The sequence below is a fragment of the Leopardus geoffroyi genome, chromosome C3, assembly GCF_018350155.1.
Source record: "Leopardus geoffroyi isolate Oge1 chromosome C3, O.geoffroyi_Oge1_pat1.0, whole genome shotgun sequence".
Taxonomy (NCBI): Eukaryota; Metazoa; Chordata; class Mammalia; order Carnivora; family Felidae; genus Leopardus; species Leopardus geoffroyi.
The window spans coordinates 138,040,216-138,066,453 of NC_059338.1; the positions used below are offsets into that span (position 1 = coordinate 138,040,216).

Below are 26,238 nucleotides of genomic sequence, written 5' to 3' on the forward strand. Positions count from 1 at the left end.
ATAGGCATGATTGATGAACTAATTGGCCATTGGTGATTGATTCAACCTCTATCTCTTCTCCCCTCCCCAGAGGTGTTGTAAGGGTATTTGAGGGGATGTGGGGTTGCAAGTTCCAACCATCTAATCTTGTTGTTCTTCTGGCAACCAGACCCCATCCAGAGGGGTTTTCCAAAAGTCATCTCATTAACATAATCTTAGGTGTGGTTGAAAGCAGCTTGTTATGAATGATAAATGACACTTTTATCACTCTTAATCACTTAGGAAATTCCAATGATTTTAGGAGCTTTGTGCCGGGAATGGGGCTGGAGACTAAATACATTTTATATTACTGTTTAAAAAAAGAGAGAGAGAATAAATAAAAAATGGAGTCACTTGTGCTAAGCCCATGTCACCAAATTGAGACTTAATACCTAAGATAATTGCAGACCATTTCAACTGAACTCAAGAAAAACATAAGTTTGCTGATTAAAAGTGACATTGAATTCTGAGCAGGATAAATGAAAATACATTCATACATACATACATACATACATACATACATACATATTCTACCATTGACTCTAAGCTGTAAAATTTGAGAACACAGAAGGTACAGAAAACATTCTGAATGCTTCCAGAGAGGAAGGGAAAAAAAGAAAACCAACCAACCAAAAATCAGAACAACTCCAGTTTCCCTGAAAATGTGTGAGAATCAATGAAACACTGAGGATGTACATTCATTACAGAAATAAATGTTAAAAACCTTGACAATGTGGGGCACCTGGGTGGCTCAGTCGGTTCAGCGTCGGACTCTAGATATCAGCTCTGGTTGTGATCCTAGGGTTGTGAGGGGGAGCCCTGTGTTGGGCTCCAAGCAGAGCATGGAGCCTGCTTGGGATTCTCTCTCTCTCTCTCTCTCTCTCTCTCTCTCTCCCTCTCTCTCTCTTTCTCCCTGCCCCTGCCCCATTCATGTGCATGCTCTCTCACCCTCTCTAAAATAAAATTAAAAAGAAAAAGAAAAGAAAAGAGAAAATCACTAAAAAAATATGTTGAAAATGCAAAACTAAGTCTATAAAGGGAGCATACATGGAATGTAGTATCAGTATGAAATTCCTCATCTTTCGATCTAATATTGATCAGTTTAGAAATAGAATTCTGCATCTGTTCAGTGAAGAGGAAAGTGGTTATCTCTGAGATGTGGAACCTGTGGGGTGGGAAGAAGGGGCACTTTTACTTACTTTTAGAGTTCTGTAAGATTTGATTTTTCTTAAAACCATCCGCAGATCTTAGTGATTAAGAGTCACAGGCACACAGTCTCATTACACAGGGGCTCAGCCATTCTGCTCACAGAGTCCTGTTTTGTGACATTCCCCCACCCACCATTAGACTCTCTCCCAGACCTGCATGGTGAGTTTGGCTGCCACATCCTCCAGGACAAGGAGCTCTGAGTGCCATGAAGGCAGCCAGAAGAGCAGTGAGGAGGGGAAGGAGGGGGTCTAACTTGGTTTTTGCTACAGCTTATCAGTGTAATTTGACTAGTGTCTTGGCCCTGCCCACTTCAGTTTTTTTTTTTTTTATTTGTAAAATGGGGAAGTTGCATTAAATTAGTGAATTTCAGACTGTTTGCAGAGCTCTGGAATTGATGATGAAGTACTTGGCGGGGGCAGCTCCTAAGAATGAAGGGGCTTGGGGAAGGTTCAGATTCCTCACTCCCAATTTCACCAAAGCAGTTGTGCTTTGAGCTGCTTTAAGCCATGATTTCCATATATAAGATGCCATTTAAGTGAAGGACACCTGTTAAAATGATATGAACTCCACAGGACTAGATATTCCCCAGGGCTTTTTTGAGCACTAAGATCCTATGATTCTGGAAAAGATAGTCATGCACAAAAAGAGCCATTGAATATTAATGAACCAAATTTTTTAAATTTTCTTTGCAAACAAATTCTACCAACAAAGAATAAATTGGCATTAATATACAATTTTAGACTTAGGAAGAGAACATAGGGTTAAATACAATGTCAGATTTTGAGCCCAAGTCATTTTGTAAGAACCACTTTTCCTATCTGCAAAGTTTTTGTTTATCAGGCTTCCTGATATGCATGCTACTGTACTCACTGGCAAATTTATGTTTTTTTCCCCACATTCGAGGAAAAGATATGTAATAGTTTAATTAAATCTCCCCCTACTTACTCTATCACGGCACTTCTTAACCATACATTTTCCCTTTTCCTACTGTCTGTAAGATGATAGAAATGACAGAAAGGAGAGATACTGCTTGGGCTGTGCAAATGTGTGGCTATAAATTAATCTTAAATTAATCTGGAAAACATTAAATTAAACTAATATTTAATGAAGTTTAACTTTTGGGAAGTAAATTGTGATTTGTGCTAGTATTTCAATGCAGGTGGCTGTCGTGGCGTAGGGCCTGAGCAATTAGATGCCACACTTGCAGCTCAGTGTGGCAGAATGCTGTAGGTTAGGATTTCTGCTGGGTAGTTCTCATTTTTGAAGCCACAGAAGAAGCCTTTTTATTTTTCCTGTGACACTTACTAATGTTTGCCCTGCTTTCTTGCAAATTGCTTCTCTACCTAAACTTCATTCTTTCAGTCGTTGATTGATCAAGTATTTGCTCAGTGCCTACCCTGTGCTACCTGCTGGGACTACTGTGATGAACACCATGGGCAAAGAACTGCCCTGCAGAGTCTCCAGCCCAGTGGAGAGTCAGGCTGGTAAATACTCCCTTGTATTGGGTTCCAGGAAGGCACAAAGATGGGGCTCCTACCTGGGTCTCGGAGGTCAAGTCCAAACCATGAGATGCTCATCTGCCTGCCTTGGAGGGGTCCACAGATGTATAGCACACTAGTCTGCCATAATTACTTGGTATTTATATTGGTCAAGATCAAAAAGGAGATGTATATTATCTAGTTCTCACTTCAGAAAGAGGGTAGTTGTTATGGTCATGCTGCCAAAGCAGGAGGGACCCTCCCGCCCCCCCACCAGAAATCTGTTTGGGATGTTGAGACTGATGACACCACATACAATCCATGAGAGTCTGAAATGATTTGTTACTTACATCACTGAGGTGTAGTGGAGAGCAGGGGCCTCCTCTCAAGCAGACTGAAATGGCTGGTGAGTGAGGGCAGGGGCCTGGTTTGAGTTTTTATTGTTAGGGGTTGAGCCTGGATGAAGGTTCCTGAGTGCTTGTGGTGGTCTGCATCTCCCACAGGCACCAAAGAAGGGGCTTTGTTATCAGCTTGTTCAAATATGGGCACAAGGGACAGAGGGAGATGGGAGAGGCTTAAAAGCTGTCCGCCAACAAAGATCAACACTGGAGTTCGACTTCTCAGTACAGTGGCCAGTCCACTTCCTCACCTGAAACAAAGCTTTTCTTTCCCTTGAATTCTGAAGCAAATCGCTAATGGGAGAATACTGTGGCCCCCACTTAGGAGCCTCAGGGGATACAGTCCAAGACCCTCCCAGTGGATGCCTGAAACTGTAGAAAGTACATATTGTTCTATGTTTTTTTTTTTCCTATGCATTCATACTTATAGTAATGTTTAATTTTTAAGTTAGGCAGAGTAAGAGATCAATAGCAGTAACTAATAATAAAACAGAACAATTATAACAATATGATATAATAAAAGTTATTTGAATGTGGTCTCTCTCTTAAAATATTATATGGTGCTGTACTCAACCTTCTTCCTGTGATGATGTGAGATGATAAAATGCCTGCATGATGAGATGAAGTGAGGTAAATGATCTAGGTAGGCACTGTGACATCGTGTGAGGCTGTTGTGACTTTCTGTTATGTCAGGAAGACCATCTGCTTCCAGACTGCGGTTAACCGCGAGAGACTAAAACCTCAGAAAGCAAAACCATGGATAAGGAGGGACTACTGTATAGGCAGAGAAGCGACACATGACAACAGACAATGTTCTTCACCTCAGCATGATTTTCATAACAGATGCACGGATGGATTTCCCTTCTTGTAAAACTGCAGCTCAGGGAAAGCAAGTCTATGAGCGACTTAAATATAATTCACAGAGGTTGAAGGATAAAGTAAGAGGAGGTAAGCTGCTGTGTAACCTTGAGATGATTTTTTGTTTGCCTGTTTATGTAACTTTTAACAGCAGGATTTTTAATAGGACCTGGGTAGCAGATAACTTAAAAGTGACTCACTGACAATGCCTGGAGTATTTTGTGTTGTTGACTGAGGGTAAATTCTTACATTATTAATCACAAAGCATTAGTGATGTTTATAATAACATGCTGTGAAGATTGACTAGAACTACTCAGTCTTATTTAAAACAGATTATTGCAAATTAACTCTTTCTTTTTCTTTCTTTCTTTCTTTCTTTCTTTCTTTCTTTCTTTCTTTCTTTCTTTCTCCTTTCTCTCTCTCTCTCTCTCTCTCTCTCTCTCTCTCTTGTAATTGTAGTAGGTAAAGATGTGAGGTATAGAAATTCTAGGTGGCAACAAATTTGTAGGTATGGGATAGTTGCAGTTGACCCTTAAAACAATTTTTCCACCTCCCAGTATATAATGATGAAAATCCAGATTTGGACTGTTTTACTCCAACTATTCCTTAAAAACCTAATTCTGGTCAAATTTCTTTGGTCTTTTATCAGTGCTCTGGACATGAACCTTCTTTGGAAACAAACCTACTGCAGTCCAGGTCCAGCTGGCACACAGCATGCTCTCTGTTCAGGAGAAAATGATGTGTAAATCAGGGAAGAATAAAGAATGGAAATATTTGGGGGAAAACATTGGACGTCTTTGAAAAGGTGGGCATATTCTCTTCCAAATTGTTCAATTAACCCTGGAAAATCAGAGAGATACTTGCATTTTGGAAAATGGAAACAAAACCACAAATTTGCAAGCAACTGAACCCATTGCCAAGGATTCCATTACTTCTAACTTTTGATTAGTGACATGGCATTTAAAGGGGCTTGTTTGGAAGCCTTATTGCTCTCCTTGTATCTTAGTCCATTTGGCTCTAACAAATTACCACGGGTTAGCTTTCTACTGTTTCAGTAGAAATTTAATGCTTACAGTTCTGGAGGCTGGAGAGTCCAAGATCAAGATTCTGGTCAATTCAGGTTCATAGACAGCATCTTCTGGCAGTGTTCTCAAACTCATGAACCAAACCATGAGATCATGGCCAGAGCCAAAATCAAGGGTCGGATGCTTAACCGATTGAGCCACCCACGCACCCCCATACTTTCTTCTTTTGAGATGAATAGGATGCTATACTTATGCATCTAAATAAGCCAGACATAAAATGTATGTCTTTTTTGTGAACTTCACTGCCTTTAGAATGTTGAGATTCAGGAGAGCACAGGCCTAAAAAGATGGAAAATAATCCTCCCAATTTCAGTTTAATGATACGCAGACTTTTTGAGCAGTTACCACATGTTAGACACAGTGCTAAATGTTATAAAATATGCAGAGAAGAACAAGGGCCTTCAAGAGGTTGACAAGCCAGTTAATGTGAGTGTGTGATTAGGTTAATGGCACAGGCTGAAACACCAAGTTACAGGAGTACAAAGGAATGCCAAATAAGGGCATCTAGGCTGGTTTAAATAGAAGTGGACAAGAGTGGTGGATATGTAAAGAGTATTAGTAATAGTGGTGGAAGGCAATGTGGGAGAATAGACAAGCCATCTAAGACCATTTAAAATTCATCAGACTCTCCCAAGGCCAGAAGAGGGACATTGGAAGAATTTTAAGGTCAAGGAGAAAGGCATATGACCTAAAGCCACCAGACAATATATTAAATTTGGAGTTTATGAAAGGCTTTGATTAGGATCTGTAATAATTACAGCTGATAAATAAAACTATGATCAACTTTGCCATCATTCATAATTGTATAATAATGAGGTAATGGTTTTATAGCATTAATACTAATGTACCAACTATACTTGGGATGAGCTGACCTCAACCACGTGGGTATGGGAGAAAGAAAGGCAAGAAGTGAAACGGAGCGGAAAAGCCTTCCTGTATGCTATGTGCCCAGAGAGATATCTGGAAAGTTCTAAGGCAAGGCCAAGCACTATTTGCCTATTCATTATGTGCCCACATACAGATGAATCTTCCTTGAAAACTATCACCTGAAATTAATGCTTCTCTAAATACTGTCAGAATAGGTAAATTGTAAGGATCCATCAAATCTGTCCTTCAGCTCTCCACAGATCCACTGTTCTGGGCCAGCAAAGAGAAGCCGAAGGCTCAGTTAATGAGCCAATTATACAGCTATTTTGAGCTTCTCGTAGTAAAGCACATACAAAGTATTCAGGGATATATCTGGGTCTATTGTGGGTTGACTGTGTCCTTCAAAATGATACTTTGAAATTCTAACCGTGGTACCTGGAAATGTGATCTTATTTGGAAATAGGGTCTTTCAGCTGAAATGCTGCAGTTAAGATGCAGTTAAGATGAGGTCATACTGGATTAGAATGGGCCCTAAATTCAATGACTGGTGTTCTTATAAGGGCAAAGAGAGTTGGAGACCTCTAGAGACACACAGGAAAGCAGGCCATGTGATTTCAGAGCCAGGGATTAGAATCAGGCATTTATAAGCCAATGAAAGCCAAGAATTAATTGTCATTACCAGAAGCAGGAAGAGGCAAGAAAGATTCTTCTTACCAGAAGCAGCATGGCCCTGCTAGTACCTTGATTTTGTACGTCTAGCTCCCAAAACTGTGAAAGAATAAATTTCTGTTGGTTTTAGCTACTCAGTTTGTGGTAATTTGTTATGGCAGCCCTAGATGGTGAATACGGACGACTCACAGAGTGTAGCATAGAAGCCAATTGACTCCCACATCCTTGATGCTACGTCTTTTTCTACCCATGACCCCTTGGGCAGAACTCTATCACCTGCCAGTTTCTATAAGAAATCCCATCACACTTAGCGCTTCATAATTTTTTGGTATGCTTTGATGAACTTTTGAGAGGTCATTAGAAAGGGGTCGGTCACATTATGTCCCATAACCACATTCTATCGTGTTGACCTTCTCCCTCTTTTTTCTTCTTCTCACTTTCCTACCCTTTTCATTTCAGGAAAAAAAAAATACAGAGGTGCCTGGGTGGCACAATCAGTTAAGCATCCAACTTCGGCTCGGTTCATGATCTCACCGTTCATGGGTTTGAACGTGCATCAGGCTCTGTGCTGACAGCTCAGAGCCTGGAGCCTGCTTCAGATTCTGTGTCTCCCTGCCTCTCTGCCCCTCCCCTGTTCCTTCTCTCTCTCTGTCTCTGTATCTCTGTCTCTCTCTCAAGAAAAAGGAAAAATACATAAATTCTTTTTATTTTACACATAGCAGTTAATGGAATGTCTTTGGTATGTGAGTCTGTTCTTGCTTATCAAAGGATTTCTTTCTAAGAAATACAGGCTCATCTCATGAGGAATTCTGGTGAATAACACTTTTCCATACCATTATAACTGCACCCCTTCCTCATTTAAGGTGGAATAAAATGGGCTCAAAGGGGTGAGGTGACTTGCTTGCTGGCCATGGTTCACTCATATGCTGGAGTTCCTCTGTCTTTGCTGACAACCCATTGGAGCAACCCATTCTTCTTCCATGTTCTTTCAACTTGAAGAGCTTCTAAGGCCAACTCAAGCCTCATCTTCTTTACTGGCCCTTTCTTGAGATATCTCCAGCCAGGTTTTACCTCCCTAGATTTCCAGGGATCTCACTGTAGCCTTTGACCACACACTGTTACGTGTTTGAATAGCTTCATGTATTGCAATGGTATTTCCCACTCTGGATTGTAGGTAATGTGTGTAGGGAACATGGCTTTTAAGTTGAAAAGGATCTAGCAGGGGATGAGGAAACTGAGTCTACAACTGATTGCTGTGTGACTATAGGGGAATCTTTTATCCTCTCTGTTTCTTGGATTCCTCATGTATTCGCAGGTACTTTAATCATTAGAAAGTATTATTTTGCTATGCCTCACCTAGTCCATTACTTGATGGACATGGTTGAGTTGACCTGATTAAATCTAATTAATTTTTAAACATGAGCAGTGCTCTGCAACATTGAAGTGTAGTTTCTACACATATGTGCATGCATGGGATTTTTAAAAAGTCATGGTTTATATGCTGAAGTCTTTTTTTTTTCTACATTTATTTATTTTTGAGAGACAGAGCACAAGTGGGGGAGGGGTAGAGAGAGAGGGAGACACAGAATCTGAAGCAGGCTCCAGGCTCCGATCTGTCAACACAGAGCCCAGTGTGGGACTCGAACCCACGAACTGCAAGATGATGACCTGAGCCGAAGTCAAACGCTTAGCCGACTGAGCCACCCAGAAGCCCTGAATACTGAAGTCTTAAGTCCTGGTTGTCTTCTTTATCTTTGTCTTTACATTGTGAACATGCTGAAGGATCAAAACCCTTTATGGAAGAAATTTTTTGATAGAAAAAGTGGCTAAAGTGAAAGCTCAGAAATGGATGACAGGGAAATAAAGCTCTATCATGATCTCAGAACATGGGTACAAAGAAGAGAGACTGCAGGAAAGGACAAAGGGGCTGTCCTGACAACAGACTCCTGGCGTGTACTCGACTGGATCCTGTGCTCTTAAACCAGAGCCAACCTGTCGTCATTCTCGTCAAGAACATTGCGCAAAAACTGCGCTTACAATACAGAGTGGTCATTCAGGGCACACAGTAAGGGGTGACTCATCTGTACAGATTCAAGAACAGTTATAAAACTGACCAAAAGCTGGTATTTTTATTGTCACCATTTGCCAGCAATTCTAAATGTCAGTGACAAAATACTCTCTGAAAAAAAACTTATGATCTGAGTTCTAACAATTGTTGAGATTACTGTTGAATTTAAATAATAATTAAATTAGTATATTGCTATTACTTATCCTTTAATAAGCAGTATTCTACACGAAACTTAATTTAAAGAATTCTGGGGCGCCTGGGTGGCTCAGTCCGTTAAGCATCTGACTTCGGCTCAGGCAGGTCATGATCTCGGGGTTTATGAGTTCGAGCCCCGCATCGGGCTCTGTGCTGACAGCTTGGAGCCTGAAGCCTGCTTCAGATTCTGTGTCTCCTCCTCTCTCTGCCCCTCCCATGCTCATGCTCTGTCTGTGTCTTTCAATAATAAAGAAACATTAAAAAAATTTTTTTAAAGAATTTCTGGTTATGTAGTTTACTGCAAAACATGTGGAGTCATCTATATACGTGTTCATCTCAGGCAAATGTTCCTTTGGTTCAGAGTTGTCCCAGCTTGCTGTGGGTATAGAAGGTATGTGGGTCCCCAGGGTTTGACATATTCCTGAGTTTAAACAGTAGATTAGAAATAAATAATAGTGAAGTGATTGTCAAGATATAGAAAAAAACTTGCGTTTCTCCAATTCTATCATCTAAAAACAATTTGGTGTTTTTATTGGTATTTACAATTTAAAAGAGTAAAACTGAGTGCAAATGGCAAGCATAGGTTTTTGTTGATAAAGACAAATTTAGCTTGCATGAAATATTTAACTGAATCTGAATATGCATTTTAAATTAAAATATTTTAAAATTAATTACTTTAAAGTTATTTAAAAAATCAAGAAAATAAAAAGTTATGTAAGTGGCACTGTTTAATAATTCTTACATTGTACCTTTTACAGACATTATATTATTTATTTATTTTTTTAGTTTATTATTATTATTTTTTGTAATCTCTACACCCAACGTGGAACTCAAACTCACAACCCTATGGTCAAGAGTCACATGCTCTTATGCCTGAGCCAGCCAGGCATCCCAGATATTTTAATTTCATTAAAATTTATAAATTACCTACTGAACAGTGATTTTCATAAAATATTATTATATGAAACTGTAGCCAATGGATCAAAGTTAAAACTGTTAGGAATATTTAAAAACCATTGAGGGGCACCTGGGTGGCTCAGTCGGTTAAGCATCTGACTTCTGCTCAGGTCATGATCTCATGGTTCATGAGTTCAAGCCCCATGTCGGGCTCTGTGCTGACAGCTCAGAGCCTGGTGCCTGCTTCAGATTCTGTGTCTCCCTCTCTCTCTGCCCCTCTGCCACTCACGCTCTGTCTCTCAAAAATAAATAAACATTAGAAATGTTTTTAAAACCATTGAATAAATAGTTGTGCTTTTTTCCTTTTTTTGTACTATATTTATTTTAATTAAAATTAAAATTTTTTTTCCTGGCAAAATTACATTTATGTAGTACATTAAAATTTGTTTAATTGTCTTCAGTTCTTTTCTGGCTGTTATCTTTATTTGTTTCATGTTACAGTTACTATGAAAATATTTTGGGGGTAGGGTTTACAAAATGGCCCACTCTAGATGTCCAGTCACTCTTTGGTGTGCCACGAGATGGTAAAACTGATCTCAAAGGCCAAGTTCACAGGCAAGTGGAGCGAGCAAGGTCTAAGTTCAGGAATCTACTCTGCCACCACCTAGCAGTGTATTTGCTGCTGAAGTTGCTTGATTTTCTTTCCTGTAATAAAAGAAGGTTTGAGGACATGATTTCCAAGTTGCTTTCTGTCTCTGAAGTTTTGTGATTCAGATTGATTATTGTACCCATTACATGTACATGAACACCTACAGTGTGGGGTGCTTTCCAACTCAGTATTCATTTTACAAAATTTCTGCCATTGCCTTTTGGATTCACCTACTGTTTAGACAGCTGTAAAAGTAAGCCATATCAGTTGTTTCTTGGTCTTGGTATTCCATTCTAAATCTAATGTCATTTTCAGCATCAAAGTTATCTGCAAATGTCACTGTTTACTCAGACTTTTTTGGTAGATCTTTGAGTCTGGTGCCTTAGACCACTCAGCCATCCGGACACTGCTTGTAGATCTTTGAATGTATCAATTTGTCTACATTTTACCTGCCATGAGCTGCGTCTGAGCTACACTTCTGTTTCTGATAATTCTTATCAATACAGTTTCTTCAAAGTCTCATTGGCCCACCTCTTAAGCTGATAGGCCAGTTTTAGGCAGACTTTTGCAAGGCTTGTGGAGCTGCAGCTGGATGGTGCTTTGGTTGGCTGTACTGGATGTTGCTGATGCTTCGTGGGCGACAGCCAAGGAAAGCGCTCATAGCTCACACGTGTGTAACCTGGGAGTGCAAGGAGTTAATTTCTGTGGGGTCATCTTTGCAACAGGGAGCAGGAGCAAGTAAGTGCTTCCTCCTTTCCTCCCCTTGCAGGCAGTTCTGAAGTGCCTTTCACAGACCTCTCAGAAGGCTCCAGAGGATCAAGCAGAGTTGCTCGCAGCAAAGGCTGATGCATCCTGTGTTGGCTTTCTCTCCTTTGTCTCACCCCTCTGGATCTTCACAAGCCTTTGTCCCAGTCTCTGCCTGTGGTTGGAATTGAGGCCAATGCACCCTCAGGTGCAGTCTTGAGAGGAGGACCTAAGAAGGAGTCTAGTTGTGAGGGGGCAAGTTAGAGAGATACAGCTTGAGTGCTGGGAAGACCCAAGATTTGTTCCACATTTCAGTGGACTGGTCCCTCCATTTGAGCCCTTTTAGATGCCTCACCACCTTTGACAAATAGAGTGAAAAGAGGGACTTGCCCCTTTCCTTCCTTTTGCAAAAACTAAATTAAAGATGACAGGAATGTCCTCTCTACATGAAGACTCCCATTAGGGATGTCTGTAGGTCAAGTGTTATAGTATTTATCATTACTCCATTTAAAGTCCACTTTCCCAAGTGACCATAAACTGGTGCTTACAAAAGAAAGCTGCTCTTGCCTTTTACCTGCAGGTATGGATGCTGGAGAGGCTTCAGGGCGTCCAGCCTGGCTGAACTTGCTTAGGTGCACCTAGCTTGCTCCTGTAGCTAACTCACGCCCTGTCTTTCTTTGAAATGCTCTATGTGGCATGTTGGAGCAAATGACTTTCTGAAGCCGAGCCTAAAAGTTTTCCAAGCTGCTTTGTTGTTTTCCTGACAGAAGAAAGAACTTACTGGGGCTATAATGAAAGGCAGACTGCGATCGCTGTCATGTCAAGAATGCTGCAGTCGGGAAAGTCGACATGATTTCATGGCTAATGATTCACTCGCTAATATCAGTGTGGGCTGCAGTGAGGATAACCAAGTTGAGCTGTCTTAGATCAAATGATTCAATTAGGCCAGCTGTCCCTATTTGTCATGGCTCAACTCGCTTTCAAATTACCTTTCCAAAGTGCATACGTGCCTTAGCATAGAAGTTAACAGCTCAACTGTTTTACAAAAAAGGGATACTTAGGCATGATTAGAAAAAGTCACCTTTTCTTTTTTTTTTTTTTTAATCCACACAGACTTCTTCCCCTTCCCATAGGAGATACAGTATGTATTTGCTTAGCTAACCCTGCAGCTATTGTCAGTGTGGTTTTGCTACTGAAACCTTCTGGGCATCTTATGGCAAGAAACTGTTAATTTTAAAAAGGAGTGTCTAAGTTGCTGGAGGAAATAGTGCCAAGGTTAAGATGCCTTTTCCGACCAGCTTCCAATCCTTCCATTGGCAATCAAGCAAATTTAGGGTCAGAGAAGAGTTTATGTTACATATCTGGATTTTTTCCAGAGCTGATGGAGAAACACAGGCATGAGAAGTAAATTGGCTTCAGGTCAGCAGGGGAATATTACAAAAATATGATGTAACCGTTATTTAGAAGGTAAGAAAGGTCCCGAATTTTAGTCTTTGCTTGTGAGGTATGTGAACACTCCCACTGTCCTGGGGGAGAAACAGCCCGAATGAAAGGATGAGTCAGGGAACATTTGTCTTCTGCCTCCTGTGTGAGGGGGGCTGCACAGACACAGTGGGAAAATAGAACAAAAATCAGGAGCTTAATTTCTGCCCCACGGGGGCTTGCAACTAATGACTCTGAAATCTTGTAGTGTTTTGGGGATCGTGGCTATTGGAAAGATAAAGACAAATTGAAGTAAGTTTAGAGTGGAATAACAGATATAGCCAAAGAAACAGGGAGCTTAATCTAAAAGGGAAAAATATATTGGGCCATCTGGGTGGCTCAGTCAGTTAAGCATCCAACTCTTGATTTCGGCTCAGGTTATGATCTCAGGGTCATGAGATTGAGCCCCACATCAGACTGAGCATGGAGCCTGCTTAAGATTCTTTCTCTCTGTCTCTCTCTGGCTCCCCCCTGCTCTCTTTCTCAAAAATAAATAAATAAACAAATAAACAAAAGGAAAAATATTAAAAAGTTAAAAAAAAAATCCTTCTTTCCAATGTAATAGCAAAGGGTGGAATCTTAAGTGCTTAAAAACCTATCATGAAAAGGGTCAAACTGCTGTGTAAAGGGGTGACCGAGAAAAAATGAGATAAATGCCATAAGACTCTTGAAATTTCTCGGTCTTGAAATGTTCTCAAAAGGGCAGTGAGGAATATAACTGTGAGGACATTCCTGGTAAGTTTGTTTTAATGGATTCACCATTCCTTCTTCTTTCCATTACATTTGAAATCAGATTTATCTTACACACAACTCAGGACACCAATAGAAAGAATGTAGTCCCCTACTGTGAGGCCATTGTGTAAACTGTTGCCCCAGGCTCTTGCTTTCCATTTATTCTTGTTTTAAGGACCATTTCAGCTATGCTTCAACCCTTGATGATTTCCACAATCTCTGAGAAAAAAAGAAAACATATGTTCAGGGTTTTGTTTTTGCTTTCTCTCTCTCTCTCTCTTTCTTTCTTTCTTTCTTTCTTTCTTTCTTTCTTTCTTTCTTTCTTTCTTTCTCATCTGTAGGTAACATGCATTCCTAGGCAAAGAAGAAAAAAAGGTAGGATTCTTTTGGTTTACCATGGTGTTTCAGGTATTGGTTATGTTGACTTGTTGATTGCTTTTAATGTCGTTACCCCTCGAAATAAGGAATATCATGTGCCGGCAGCTTCAAAACTCAAGCACAGCTTGGAGACCTTACCAATTTATTGGAAGTTCATCTAGAGTCCAGCCTGGTTCTGGTGTCCAGAGTTGTTGTTGTTGTTTTCTCTTTATCAGTGGCAGGAGATGTGGTTCTCCCCTAGAGCTCACCTTTTTGTAGGCTTACTTCTCTGTGCCTGCTCCTTTCGCTTTTGCCTCACTAGGATCTTGCTCTGTTTCTCCCCATGTCTTGAGCTCAGACTGCCCCAAAGAGCCTGAATTAGTCCAGCCCATTGTCTCCACTGGCAGAGCTGTCACAATAAACACATTTAGGAGATGGAACCAGGAGCTCAGTGGCCCTGGTCCCGTCAGCTTTTGTCAGGGGCAGGGTCATGTGGCACCAGCAGGGCTAGTTATGGAGCGGGAACTCCTGGGAGAAAGGCTCTGGTGGAGTGTTACAAGTTGAATTGTGTCCACCTCCAAGTTCATATGTTGAGACCCTAACTCCCAGTATCTCAGAACATGACTGTTGTCAGAGATAGGACCTTAAAAAGGTAATTAAATTAAAATGCGGTCGTTGTGGAGCGCCTGGATGGCTGACTTTGGCTCAGTCTTGAGCCAAATTAAGTGTCTAAATTAAGTGTCTGACTTTGGCTCAGTCATGATCCTGTGGTTTGTGGGTTTGAGCCCCACCTCGGGCTCTGTGCTGATAGCTCAGAGCCTGGAGCCTGCTTCGGATTCTGTGTCTCCTTCTCTCTGCCCCTCCCCACTGCTCACGCTCTGTCTCTCTCTCACTCAAAAATAAATAAAGAAGCATTAAATTTTTTTTAAACTTTAATAATAAAAATGTGAGGTCATTGCATTGGGCCCTAATCCAGTATGATAGGTGTCTTTATAAGAAGAGGAAATCTGGTCATAGGCAGGCACAGAGGAAAGACCATGTGAAGACGGAGGGAGAAGAGGCTGTCTGCAAGCCTTGGAGAGTGGGCCCAGAAGGGACCAACTCCACTGACACCTTAATTTCAGACATTTGGTGTCCAGAATTTTGAGAAAATAAAGTTCTGGGCATTTAAGCTATGTGGTCTGTGGTGCTTTTTATGGTAGCCATAGTGAACTAATACAGGCTGGCCAGCAGTTTGAGGTGGAATGATGTTGTGAAAAGAGCTTGGAATGGAAACTTTGGTGATAGGCCTTATTGTTATTCTCCTACCGGGGGATTGCAGTCAAGTCTCTGTGTGTTGAGTCCTCAGTTTCCCCATCTGTTAAATAAGGAGGTTGGGATTAGGTGAGCCAATGCTGTAACATGCAAGCCTCCTAAGTGACCCCATCTGAGGTCTCCTGTGTCCTGCTTCTACAGCTCATTCAGAGGTGGGCATGCAGGGGCTCTGTGGAGCACAGGCCTTTGGGGTAGTCCTTCATTGCTAACCTGCCATCTTGTCATGGCCCACAGTTTCCTTTCCACAGCAACTTTCGTACTTATGCCTATGTTTCCCTAAAACTAGGGGAATACCTGCCTGGAGACATAATTAGCCTAATTCCCCCACTGGTAGGAGGGTGGCTGCAGGCAGGCAATGCTGTGCCGCTGTGACTCACCAAATTCTAAAATAACATTCGGCCGTGGGCTCCAGCATCGCAAACAGGACACAACCGGATGACCTCCGCTCTTCTTCCTTCTCCTTTGTCCTCCTTTCCCATCCTCACATAGCCTGGAGGTTCTGCTTCCAGGGGCCAGCCTTGTGCCTCCTGACCCGACAACAGCTAAGAGCCTGCTTTGCATGGTGAAGGAGGGCTACCTGACCTCATTGCTGGGTACAGGATACATTGAGAAGCTACTCACTTCCGAGGGGCCTCATGATGTTTTTTTGTGATCTCCTGACTAGGGCAGGTAAAATGCCAAGGAGGAAAAAATGTTTACTTAGGGGCTTGAAGCTGAAAGACAGAGATTTTTATCCTTATCCTGGCCTTTTCCCTATAGTTCCCTGAAACTCTGAGGTCCCAGCTTTGAGGTCTGGACCCCATCCCTTACACTTGTAGGCACTGGATTGTCACTGTTGCTGCTACTTTGTGGAGAGAGGCAGAAAGGAAGTTCCCTTACTCTCCTAAATGAGGGTGTTAGGAGTCAAATTGTACCCCGCCCCCCATTCATATATGGGTGTTCTCACCTCCAGTACCTCAGATTGTGACCTTATTTGGAAATAGGGGCATTGCATATGTGATTACTTAAAATGAAGTCATAGTGGAGTAGGGTGGGCCCCTGATCCACTGTGACTGGTGTCTTTATAAAAAGAATGTCAAGCCAAGAGAAAGAGACACGTACAGAGAGAAAGTCATGTGGAGACAAAGGAGAACATCTATAAGGAATGCCAAGGATTGTTGGCAAACACCAGAAGTGAGTGCAGAGGCATGGAACAGATTCTCCCTCACAGCCCTCAGAAGGGACCATGCCCGCCACCATCTCAATTTTGGGTTTCTAGCCTTCAGAACTGTGAGATAAGACATTTCCATTGTTTAAGCCACCAAATGTGTGATACTTTATCATGGACACCCTAGCAAACTGATGTGGGAGGGGGGAGGTCTTTGGAACATATACTCTCCCCAGAACTTGTGATAGTCTAGTTTTACATCTTTATGCTACAGTCTTTATGTCCCAACCCTAAGAATAGGTTTCTTGAGGAGAGAACACAGTGTGCCATTAAGTTAATTGGCAGTAAAATCGACTGGGCCATTAAGACATGGCCCAGTCCCTGCTCCATAGCTGTCCTACCCTGAGTCATGTCATGTGTGTCATGCTCCTCTTGTGGTTCCTGCTACTCTCCAGAGACCTGGAGTGTCCTATGTGTTTCGCACCGAGAACACGTGGTACTGGTACAAGTCAAGTCCTGTTGTTCCATTTCTTGATTTTCAGAGTTCAGCAGAGATCTCCATTCCTCCAGAAAGCCTTTCCTGACTCCCTGTCCCCATGGGCCTGGGCTAAGGGCTCCTCCTTCCTATGTGTTCTTACAGAAACTTAAGCTTTTCCCCTCACAACACGTAGCCTGCCCCTTAATGGCTTGCTTATCTACCTCTCCTCCTAGATTTTGAGTCCAGGGGCTGTGTTCTGATTGTTTTTGTGTCTCCAGAAGCTGAATAGAGTATCTGACAGCTAGCCCATTCTTAATTAGTATTTGGTAAATGAATGAAGAAATGAATAGATAGGTTATGTTCAGTTCTGAACCCAAAAACTGCACCAATGCTGGGTGAGGATGCAGCTCATTAAGTAAGGCTGCTTTCTGGTGCCTGAAGAACTCAAAACAGCTTTGATTCAAAATGTTGGCAAAATAGACTGCCTCCACTATTTTGACTTTTTCAGAAATGAATTGATGAGGTAATACATTTTGAAGCAATGCCACAGAAATATACCATGTTGTGCTTTTGAAACTGAAGTATGACAGTGAGGTTGTGTTTCTGGCTTATGTGTTTGTCATAGTGAAAGGGGATTTATTTACTGGCCTCCACCTATAACTGCACACTCTAGAAGTGGCCTTCCTCTTTGGAGTTTGGTTTCCCTTCCTCCATAGGTGGAGGAAGAGAGTTGGCACATGGAAATGTGTAATCTGCTATAAGGAAACAGCCAGCCAGGCCATCCTTGGCTATTGTAACACTCCTCCAGTATTTATGAATATTTGCTAAAATGATCTAAGCACTTGATTGTAAAGCTCAAATGTAGAGTCTCTGGGGTTCTAGAGTACCTAAGCTACAACCCACACTTGTGGAGATGCCCTATTGAAAAAAATGACCTGAATTTTCTGGGTGCAAGCATTTAATTTATGCAGCTCTGCAAAGCTAATTTCAGTCACGCAGTGAACATGTGGCACGATGTATTCCAGGCTAGGGCTGGCTTTGCTTATGTAGTCTTGCATTGTTAAATGTATTTGTTTCTTACCCCTGCGTATTTAATTGCATATATAAATATAACTACGCTTTAAAAATCTCGCCTAAGGCAAGGAGGGCAATTTGTGGAATTAATACCCCCATTTCGGCCTCCTACATCTATGGAGGCTTCACTAATTGATAATAGCATCCTGTCTGCCACCATGTTGGAGGGCTACTTCAGAGTCCTCTCCAGAGCCCCTCATGCGGCCACTGTCAAAAGCAAGAGATCAAAGCTCAGCTATGTAGTATTATTATACCTCATTAAACCAAATAAGTAAAATAAAACAAATCAAATCCAGTAAAAACTAAATAAAAGAAGGTAAATAAATGAAATAATTTTTTTAATCTTTATTTTTGAGAGAGAGAGAGACAGAGCGTGAGCAGGGGAGGGGCAGAGAGAGGGAGACACAGAATCCGAAGCAGGCTCCAGGCTCTGAGCTGTCAGCCCAGAGCCCAACACGGGGCTCGAACCCACGAACTGCGAGATCATGACCTGAGCCGAAGTCGGACGCTTAACCGACTGAGCCACCCAGGCAGGCTCCCCTATAAATGAAATAGTTTTATTTGCAACTTATCATTTAAAACAGGTTACCAGACTTTTTCTGTAAAGGACTGGATAGTAAATATTTTTGGCTTTACAGGCCAGATATGGTCTTTTGTTGTATGGTTTTATTTGATTATGTTTACTTTTTTGTTTTGTTCTTCTGGATTTTTAAAAACAATTATTTAAAACTATAAAAACTATTCTTAGCTCCTGAGCCACACAAAAATGAACTGCAGGCTGTCTTTGGTTCATTGGCCATAGTTTGCTGACCTCTGATGTAAAACACTGTGTTTTACAGTATATAAAGATGATCGTAGTGTTTACCATTGAAATCTTTTGTAGATGTAACTCCAAGAAGGACCTAGGACACCTATTTCATGTGCAGCATTATATAAAGTTATGAAATCCCAACATGCATAATTCATGTTACGTTGGATACTGAAAATACAATGCTTGTGTAAATAGGGCATGAATCATATGTTCTTATTGAGTTATATAGTTCGCAGCATAGGAAGGGCATAATAATCCCCAAATCTGTCTGCTTAGATGTAACTTACAATCTTGCTCCCCCCCCCCCCGCCCCCCTGCCGCCGAATCTGTTGAATAGGTAGAATTTGGAAGTCCAGGCAGGGGTTTGAGTGTAGACATCTGTGAATATCTGATTGGCATCAAAACTTATCTCACAGTGGGTGGAAGTGTAACTTGTGGAGACTAACGACCTAGAAAAGCCCGTCTGCCCTGAATATGAGATCTGAGTGTGATATGAGGCTTCAGGAAGTTGCATTTGCCTAGGACCCATGTAAATGGCTGCATCCTTCATGCATTCACCTGTTTTTATCTCCTATTCAAAAGGAAACTCCAGAGACTCACTGCACATGGCTGTGGTGTCTGTCTCTCATGTGATATCACTTCCCTTTATTTTCTAAAGGGACCTTTGGTCCTCCTCTTTTCAATCTGTAGAAACTGGTGATTCCAAATTCAGTGCTGCATTGCTGTGCATTTCTTTTTTTATTTTTCGCCCCTAAAATCAAGCAACTCTCATGGATACATATGGCCAAGATGAGGACCGAGAGGTGAATAGAAATATATTGGTGAAAAAAAGTGCAAACAGAATTGTGTTGATCTGGGTGATTCTAGAAACAAGAATAAACCCAGCAGTCTCTTTCTGGAGCATAATACCATCAAAGTAGGGCCATTACTTAGAATAATCTTCAGGAATGCAAAATTGGCAACTTGCCCCACGTTGTCAACTTGCGAATTGTACAAACATGTTGGATTATTATTGTCTGTCTTCACTGAACATATGCCTTGTTAGGTGTGGATAGTCTAAGAAGGTATGGGAAACCTGTCTGGGCTTGTGTTTGCTGTATTAGGGCCTCACAGAACAAATCCACTGGATTTCAAATAGATCCAAGTTATCCTTCCATTTCTGTTGCATTCCTTTTTTGTTTCCTGCCACTTTGTAGGAATATAAAGTATATATACACACACGTATATTACAGATGGATATAGATTGATATGGATATCAATATGTATATAGACAGATATCCAGATATATAAAATCCAGGTTTATAATGCAACATGAAACATTTATGCCTGCCTTCCCTGTCTGACAGCATAGCTAGGTAGAAGGTATTAATTATGGTACAAGTGTATGATTTCATTGTTGTCAGAATCTCTTGGCATGTAGTAAGTCCTCAATCGTTATTATAGACTCCATGGGTAGGGTTCGAGTCATGGCTCCACTCTTTAGCAACTGTGTGTTCTAAATTTTTTTGAGGCTTAAATTTTTTTTTATCTGTAAAATACAGCAAATAGTAATAGCTAATTTATAAGGTGGTTGTTCTGATTCAATGAGACACTATATTTGATAAAAGTTCCTTATACAATGTAGAGAGTTATATAAATGTTAATTAATTTAATTTAAACATATATTGGCAATATTTCTCCCCTCTGGCTTCTTGCCCAGCAACTGTTCCAGGCCCCAGAGATCTGTGCTGGCTGTTTCCATAAGACATCGGTGCAGATGAAGCATGTGGTGGCGGCTGAGTTCTCCACTTCCATCTGGATGTTTTTGGCATTGCACAGACATTGTTTCAGAATGCTGAAGTCACAATACAGCCTAGTATTAAAAAAAAAAATCCCCACACGATATCAATTGTGTGTAGTCAAGTGCTCAGTGTGTAGGTTCTTGGCCTCTGGGAACTTACCTTCTCAGGCCTCCTGGCCCACAGGTAATTACCATGACAGGTAATGCTGTTGGGAGGCTTTGGTTTGATCTTCAGGAACACACATCTTTTTCCTTCCACGAGATGAGTATCCTTAAACATCCTGACAGGGAGTCATTTTGGAAAAATCTATATATCAAATAACTATGCTTCAGCAGTTAAAAAAAAAAAACCATAGAATGTTTTATAATCAAGAAATTACTATTTAGATGTAATAAGTACTTAATGATGATGGGGCAAGTGATAATGTTGGAGGAAGAGGTTTGGGTCCTTAAAACTAGGCCACTTATGACTGCCAACATTATATGATCAGAAGAGGGTGGTGAGAAGAGCTCAGGGTCAGGCGTCTGACTCAATACAGCTCTTGTGCTGCAGAGAAATAAACCCATCGGCCAAGAAACAGTCAAATGCAGGGATTCAGCACTAGTTCAGGGTCTTGCCATGGCCAGGAGTATTTCTTGTCTTGCTTTCAAATAGGAGGTGAGAGCTTGACTGCCAGGAACATAAGGCCCAAGTCAGGAACATAAGAACTTAGAGTCAAATGGTCCTGGCTCTCCATCCAACTTTCCCTCCTTCCAGTGCTCAGTTTGTCTGCTTCCTTTCATTGCACCAAAAGACTCCATTCTCTTCCTGTGACCATAGCTAGCAAGCCTTGTACAGACCTTTTTTGGGGGAGCTGGGAGACCTGGGTTTTTGCTCTGCATTAGTACCAGCTAGTCAGTGGTGTGGTCCTGGGCACCTGGGCATTGGTTTTCCTCTTCTGAGTTAAGAAAGGATTGAGCCAGATGCCTCTTGGTGTTTCTTCTCGATTATATTTCTCTATCACGAGTATGTTGGAGATGGTAGGATGGCTGTGCCTAATTTATATTCTCAATTTTACTGCTCAAAAAAGTCTATAATGCAGGCAAACAAGTTTTTTATTTGCTGTTAATTAGCATCCCTCCCCTTTGCTCCCACATGTAGAAGTAAAGCTGGTACTTTTTGTACCAGCTTTTTGTTTTGGTTTTGTTTTCCTTTACCTGCAAGTGTCACTGAGAATGGAATCTCATGATCACTACAGATACAGAGGGCAAGGCTATTAAACATAGTTCTTGTTTCTCGTGGTAGTTAGGTTCTAAGCAGCCATGAATGCTGAATTACTGAATAGTGAATGATTACTCTTAGGGGAAATAGAGGGTTAGGTTCCCTCAAGCCTCTGGTTACAACTTTTCATCAGTCAGTCATTTGCAACTTTGTTTATGTGTGTTTCTGTTCAAAGACATATATATTTAATACATGTTGTTGATTCATTGACATTGAGCTCAAGACCCATGTCTACTGGAAGCCGATCCAACAGAAGCATTGTCTCTGTGAGGTACATCCAACCTTTCTGTTCTTAGAAGCACTAGACACATGCTGCAGCACTACATTTGTAGGCAATAGAATTTTAATTTCAATTTTAAACAGTGGAATTCCCACTAAAAAGCGCAAAATGTGAAAAAAGTGGCACTCCACACACCATGAGTGCTACTTGTTTGTAGCTGAGAGCTGAAATAAGAAGGCAGAGCATCACCTTGTTCAACCTCAGTGGGAAGTGTGCAAGTTGGACAACTCAGATTCTGCTCCATGCCGCTTATGTCTTTGAATGGTTGTCCGAGAGCCACAGTATTGATTTTGTGGTTACACACAAATTTCAGTGAACAGGTAAATTTTTGAATACAGAACCTGCAAAAAAAATGAGGATCAACCCTCATATTTCCTGCTATATGAGATCACAGTGGGTTTCAGTTTGAGGGAACACGATTCTCTGCTTTGTTTGAAGCCCATGTAGATTACTGTTTGTTACGGTGATGCCTAGTCTCTAAACAAATCTCTAAACAAAGAAGGTAGAAATTAAAGTGGCTGAAAGAAACTAGAGGCTTATTTTTCTCTCTTACGGGACCATATAAATGCCCCAAAGTGGGCTCTCCTGGGTGGAGTAAATGGCTTGCCCTCATCAGGTTGCAGGTGGCACATCTGTGTTTCAGCTCAGGGAAGATAAAGAAAATAAATGCAGGGCAAAGATCCCTTCTTAAGAAAGTGATACAGGTGTTGCACACATCACTTCTGCTCAGATTCTAATTTACCAATGCAGGCTGGAAAATGCACTTCTCATGGGGAAATCACAGGTCCAGGCAGAAGTGTCAAATAGATTTTAGTGGTCCTACTCTATAGGAATAACACTGTATTGCATTAACTACACTCAATGATATCATTCATTTTATTTTATTTTTTATTTTTTTAATGATTGTTTATTTTTGAGAGAGAGCGAGAGAGTGCAAGCAGGGGAGGGGCAGAGAGCGAGAGAGGGAGACACAGAATTAGAAGCAAGCTCCAGGCTCCAAGCTGTCAGCACAAAGCCTGACATGGGGCTCAAACCCATGAACTGTGAGATCATGACCTGAGCTGAAGTCGGACGCTTAACCAACTGAGCCACCCAGGTGCCCCGATATCCTTCATTTTAAAGCCACGAGGCATCAATTGCAGTACAAGAGTGAAGCTGATATGAAACAAAAACAGACACTCAGATCAATGCAACAGAATAGAGAACCCAGAAATGGACCCACAAACATATGGCCAACTAATCTTTGACAAAGCAAGAAAGAGTATCCAATGGAATAAAGACAGTCTCTTCAGCAAGTGGTGCTGGGAAAACTGGACAGAGACATGCAGAAGAATGAACCTGGACGACTTTCTTACACCATACACAAAAATAAACTCAAAATGGATGAAAGACCTCAATGTAGGACAGGAAAGCATCAAAATCCTCAAGGAGAAAGTAGGCAAAAACCTCTTTGATCTTGGCCTCAGCAACTTCTTACTCAACACGTCTCTGGAGGCAAGGCAAACAAAAGCAAAAGTGAACTATTGAGCATCAGCAAAACTAAAAGGCAACCGACAGAATGGGAGAAGGTATTTGCAAATGACATGTCAGATAAAGGGTTAGTATCTAAAATCTATAAAGAACATATCAAGCTCAACACCCAAAACCAAATAATCTAGTGAAGAAATGGGCAAAAGACATGAATAGACACTTCTCCAAAGAAGACATCCAGATGGCCAACTGACACATAAAAAATGCTCAACATCACTCATCATCAGGGAAATACAAATCAAAACCACAATGAGATACCACTTCACACCTGTCAGAATGGCTAGCATTAACAACTCAGGCCACAACAGATGTTGGCGAGCATGCAGAGAAAGAGGATCTCTTTTGCATTGTTGGTGGGAATGCAAGCTGGTGCAGCCCCTCTGGAAAACAGTGTGGAGGTTCCTCAAAAAACTAAAAGTAGAACTACCCTACGACCCAGCAATTGCACTACTAGGCATTTATCCATGGGATACAGGTGTGCTGTTTCGAAGGGACACATGCACCCCCATGTTTATAGCAGCACTATCAACAATAGCCAAAGTATGGAAAGAGCCCAAATGTCCATCGATGGATGAATGGATAAAGAAGATGTGGTATATCTACACAATGGAGTCTTACTCGGCAATCAAAAAGAATGAAATCTTGCCATTTGCAGCTACGTGGATGGAACTCGAGGATATTACGCTAAGCGAAATTAGTCAGTCAGAGAAAGACAAATGTCATATGACTTTGCTCATATGAGGACTTTAAGACACAGAACAGATGAACACAAGGGAAGGGAAACAAAAATAATATAAAGACAGGGAGGGGGACAAAACATAAGAGACTCTTAAATATGGAGAACAAATAGAGGGTTACTGGAGGGTTTGTGAGGGCGGGGTGGGTTAAATGGGTAAGGGGCATTAAGGAATCTACTCCTGAAATCATTGTTGCACTATATGCTAACTAACTTGGATGTAAATTTAAGAAATTAAATTAAAAAAAAAGAGTGAAGCTGATAGATAGACTTAATATATTATTGATCTATTCTTAAAACTTGCTTTGGATTTTTAGATCTAAGGAGGCTACAGCCAAGCATCTGACGTGATAACTATGTTGAAAGGAAGTCCGTGGTCAAATATCAAAACAGCAAATTGACCTGACAATATTTAGCTCAGATATGCAGTCTGTTAAATAGTTAATAATAAACTGCTATTCCATTCATTTGGCATAAAAAATTCATGTGTCAGGCACAGGTGAGGTTATCTGAAGAAAGTTATTGGGTGCTGGGACAATGGACATAGAGGGAGAAGAGGCCTGGGTGTAGAGGAGATGGGTGCTTTGGAGATACAAAGCCGGATGAAAAGTCTCAAAAGCTGCTTAGTGATAGCGAGGTAGGAGTGGCAGGTGGCCGAGCATTGAGCCTTGCGGCTTGAGGGCCTCTCATCACCCCCTTTGGGCAAAATACCTTGGCAAATAAACTGACTCATTAATTTTTTTCATATTCAAGGTAGAATATAAGTTCTACACGGCCCTTCAGGGAAGATGGGAATTTCTCTGACTAGGAGCTATGGACCTAGATTTGAGTAGTAGTCTTACCACTTGTCATCAGACTTTGCAGCAAGGATACAACCTCTCTAATCCTCAAGCTCCTCACTTATAGGCTGAGGCTAACAATAGCCCTTATCACGTGGGATTAACTCAGTTTATGGGATGTGAAGAGCTAGTATGCTGTCTGGCACATGGTAAGTGCTTTTAAAATGTTCACCTTGCTGGTGACAAATGGGAAGAGGAAGAAAAAGACAAGGAGGAGGATTTGAAAGGATAATTTGAGGTTTGAGGGACATGTAAAAAGAAGATACGGGGTTTGTGGAAATCTTAAACCAAGAGGCTAGAAGGAAAGAATGATAGGAAGGAAGGCATGGAAGCAGGGAAATTTAGGGTATGTTCCAAGAGTAGTATCTAGTCTCTTTACTTTCTTCTGTAGAACATGTGGAAGGATGGTGAATGCTAGGGTAAGAAAGAGAAGTATGACATGATTATGAGGGGCCAGGAAAAACAGGCTGAGATCTCTCTTTCAAATTAGGTAAACAATGGAAACTACCATAGTTTTTTAATCCATATGACTGAGGTGTTTTGTAAAAGCAATCCCTATGATTTCTAGAATCTCAGGATTATGCTACTGAAGGGAAATGGAGTGAACTTTTATTTCCATTTCCTTGCCACTCATTCTCCCACCTATTTACAAGTCAGGATTTGGTTTGCAGATGTACCAACGCTCTACTCTCAGCTCATCTGAACAGAGGTATCAGAAATTGGAAACCAGTCTAGGCACTTCAAGCAGGAAGGACTTAATACAGGAATTAGAGGTTTTTGAAACCAGTGAAAGAAGGGGGGAGTGAGTGTCAGGGAAAACTGTCACTCGTGGGCAGGAAATAAAAAAATGCCACAATCACACAAGTTCTGGCAATGATCTCAGCTAGTTGCCATGTCAAAGTTTAATGATTTGCAGGAAGCTGCCTGGAAGCAGCCATCAGAATCTCACAACCACCCACTGCCAAAGCCCACACACCCACCTGTTGCTGCCTGGGAGAAATGATGGCTTTTGTATTTCCTTTGGCTTTTAATCTCAGGCTAGTTCTCCCTCGCTGTCAGGACCTAACTTGGAGCCTTGCAGGCAATGTAGCTCCGAAGCTTCCAAATCTGTGGTGGGGGAAACCATAAAAGAGGGAAAATGGTGCCATATTGCTGACACATAACCTGACACCTCTGTATAGAGTGTTGTCCTGGCTTCAGCTAGTGGACGTACTCATCTCTGGCTATTTGGAAGAATTCAGGGGTGAACATTTGTCCTAAACTTATCCAATTAGAATAAGTC

The 26,238-nt window shown here is 41.3% G+C and overlaps 2 long non-coding RNA genes across 2 annotated transcripts in view; one reads left to right on the plus strand and one right to left on the minus strand.

Annotated features, from left to right (window-relative positions):
* LOC123586146 overlaps positions 1 to 2,963 on the minus strand; it is a 38,241-nt gene extending 35,278 nt beyond the window's left edge. The window contains exon 1 of the long non-coding RNA XR_006706626.1: positions 2,765 to 2,963. This is a non-coding gene — a long non-coding RNA (uncharacterized LOC123586146). The remainder of the gene's footprint in view (positions 1 to 2,764) is intronic.
* Positions 2,964 to 3,741: 778 nt separating this feature from the next.
* LOC123586147 overlaps positions 3,742 to 26,238 on the plus strand; it is a 45,052-nt gene continuing 22,555 nt past the window's right edge. The window contains exon 1 of the long non-coding RNA XR_006706627.1: positions 3,742 to 4,051. This is a non-coding gene — a long non-coding RNA (uncharacterized LOC123586147). The remainder of the gene's footprint in view (positions 4,052 to 26,238) is intronic.